At 47.2% G+C, this 3,109-nt stretch overlaps 2 pseudogenes; both read right to left on the reverse strand.

Annotated features, from left to right (window-relative positions):
* On the reverse strand, positions 1-772 carry LOC128780739 (thymocyte nuclear protein 1 pseudogene; annotated as a pseudogene).
* LOC128781413 (large ribosomal subunit protein eL42-like) lies at positions 745-1,140 on the reverse strand (annotated as a pseudogene).
* Positions 1,141-3,109: the final 1,969 nt, after the last annotated feature.

The raw sequence follows: 3,109 nt of genomic DNA on the forward strand, positions 1-3,109 counted from the left end.
TAAAATCAAACTCCTCTTGGGTCAGGGGCTAAGAGTCTCTGGAGAGTGAAGAGCACCATATTTTTCAAAGGGACGCCAGTGGCTTTGTGAGCTTGGTGATGGGTTTTGAGCTCAACCAGGGGAATGAAACACTTCATCATCCGAGCAAACTGTACATCCACCATGGACCATTTGGGGTTGTCTGTTTTGCTGGATGGATCATAATAGGGATAGCTTTTCTCAAACTGTGTGTGGTCTGGGAAACCTCCTTCACAATCTTCGTAAGTCCTGCAATGCCTGGCTCTTTGCTGTTGCTATGGTAGAAGGCTTCTTTCTCCAGCTTCATGGCTCTAAGGAAGTTCTGGGCCTCCTAGCTGCAAACACCATCCCAGAATGGTGTCTGCTTGGGCTGTGCTTTGAGATCCTCAGTGCTGAACTTCACATCTGTTCCATTCTCTAGTTGGTTTTCTGGTTCTAACTTCATCAGCTTAGATTCTTCCCACATTTTTAGGGGCTGACGTCTTCTGAGCGCTGGAGTCCTCCATTTTCACTGATACCTCACCTGGGTTCTTAGCCTTGGTACGCTTTCCAGCTGGTCCCTTCTCGTCTGGCCCAGCAGCCCAGGCCAGCCGCTTTCTGGGTCTCAGCATGGTCTCCCTGCACAGGCTTTAGAGCTGAAGATTCTGGAACCTACTGAGAGATACAAGAGGCAGTTCTGTAAGTGCCCCTGGAAATTGCTCTGCAGACATAACCCCAGCCCCTAAATTAAGTGTTTTTCTTTTGAAATAAACATATCCTCAAGATTTTATTGTCACATAATAAAACAAAATATAAAGCTTGGAACTGGATCCCTAGGCCCTTTCCCTTCTTATCTCCTCACAGATAAGATGCAATGCTTGTATCTCTTAATAACCAGCATTCTCTTAGAACTGCAGTTGTGCTTAACACATTCAAGCCTCGGCACAATCTTCTTTGTAGTTTTAGCCTTTTTGTGGAAAATTGGCTTGGTCTGCCCACCATAGCTACTCTGCTTCCTTTCATAACTCTGCTTTCCCTGTGTACACAGAGTCCTTGCTCTTCTTGTGTTGTGTTACTTTGAGGGGCTGATGCTTGCCACATTTCTTACAGAAAGTTTGGCAGGTTTGGGGAATGTTCGCCATGCTTGTGAGAGTGCTATCAGCGTGGAAAGCAAAGTAAGTTTTGAAAGAATTCTTCATCTGCACCACTTTATGCTGATTCCGAATCCATAGCATAGTCAAATCTAGGGGTTTCAATGATGTTATTTCTATCTCTTAGTTCTGCTTCCTGTGTTGATCTCTTGAGAGGGCAGTAAACATAGCCATGAGCCTGAGAGAGACAGAGAGACAGAGAGACAGAGAGAGCAACACTACCTTGTCCCGCCCCCGCCCCACCATTCTTATCAAAGCACAGAAAGGACACTGACTTCTCTGCTTAGGTTACACACCCATCTCTGGGCTAATCACTGTGTCTCTGAATGGGATGGCATCCTCTGGCTGTCATGAGTATCAGGACCATCTTGAGGTGGAGTGCCCTGGGACCGATGGCCTCTCTGGAATTACCTGGAGCAGAGAGTGGCAGTTTGCAAAACAATCGATGATTATCACTCATGTGGATTGCATACATCAGCCCAGCATGCTGGTAGCTCCCTTGGCCCATGCTGTTTTCATGGGATCTAAGACTAAAAAGGAAAAACAGTCCTTGACTTCTGGTAGCTACAAGTTGAAAAGTTGACATAACCCACTGCTTCCACCCCCAACCTGTACTGTTTGCCTTGATTGGAGGAAAAACTACTGATACTATATATTCAAATTGAATAATTGGTTACTGGCCAAGGACTTTTTGCAGAAACTTCTACAGAAACTATACGATGTACTTTTACAACTCTGGTTAGAGTTGCCAGGGTCCAGGGTCTCGCCATGTCCTGGCTCACCAGCCTGCCACCAGCCTTTGATGTTCTTTCCTTGGCTGCGTTCTGGAGATAGGAGTCCGAGGCCGGGGCAGGGGAAGGGGCTTTGAGGGATGCCTGAAAAGGCAGCTGAGGTTGGATTCTTATGTACTACTGATAGAATTTCCACTGTGGTAAGTATTCTTAGAGAATTGCCCAGTGACTAGGGAATGGAAACTTACTTTTGTTTTCAAGAACCTGTAAAGGGGGAAATGTTCATGACAGAGCAAGGGGAAGAGATAGGTCACATACTGAAATGTGATCCCTCCAGCTGGCCATGCATTAGGGAAGAGACCCAAGGTATCTCAGTTCCTCACCTGAGAAGCTGATGGCCCTTGTCCCCTTAAAGAGAATGAGCAATGAGTGCCCCCTGCAGGCGGAAGCTTTTAGGCTACTCTCACCTCCCCCTCACCCAGGCTGAGGCCCCTGTAGGGCACAGATACACAACCTTACAGGTTGGGGACCCTGTTTCTCACAAGACCTTGAGGTTCTCTAGAACAGATGCTGTTTATTTTGTTCTCCATCATGCACCCAATGAAATTCAGCATTCCTGGAATGTAATAGGATCCTAATAAAATTTTGTTGAGTGAATGAATGAAACCTTGTGTCATACTTTAAAAGCATGAAGAGCCCTGGCTGGTGTGGGTCAGTGGATTGAGTGTGGCCTGTGAACTGAACGGTCACGGGGTTTGATTCCCAGAGCACATGCTTGGGTTGCAGGCCAGGTCCCCGGTTGGGGGCATACAAGAGGCAACCAACTGGTCAATGTGAAGAAGGGTGCAGCCAAGAGGAGAGCCCCAAGAAGGGATTTGTAATGGGGTCCAGAACTCAAGGTATCCAGGAAATATTAGAAAAATATATATAGGATGTCCTCATCCCCACAGGCCTGGGCTGGGGGAGGAGACACATGGAACAGGGCCATTCAGAGCTGTTTTGGGTAGCAACAGCTTTGCAGCTGACCATCCTCCACCCCCACCATGGTCATTTAACATATCTATAACCTTTAACTGGTTTCATAGATATGTTAAATAGCTGTGCCCATGCTTTGAGCCAGGGGGATGGGAGCGAATTCCACCTAAGATGTAACTGGGAAGCAACTCCTCCTGGTTACAGGGCCTGCGTGAGAGCTTGGAGATGGTTGGCTCCATGCCATGGGGTCACACC

Source organism: Desmodus rotundus, chromosome 1 (assembly GCF_022682495.2).
Source record: "Desmodus rotundus isolate HL8 chromosome 1, HLdesRot8A.1, whole genome shotgun sequence".
Taxonomy (NCBI): domain Eukaryota; kingdom Metazoa; phylum Chordata; class Mammalia; order Chiroptera; family Phyllostomidae; genus Desmodus; species Desmodus rotundus.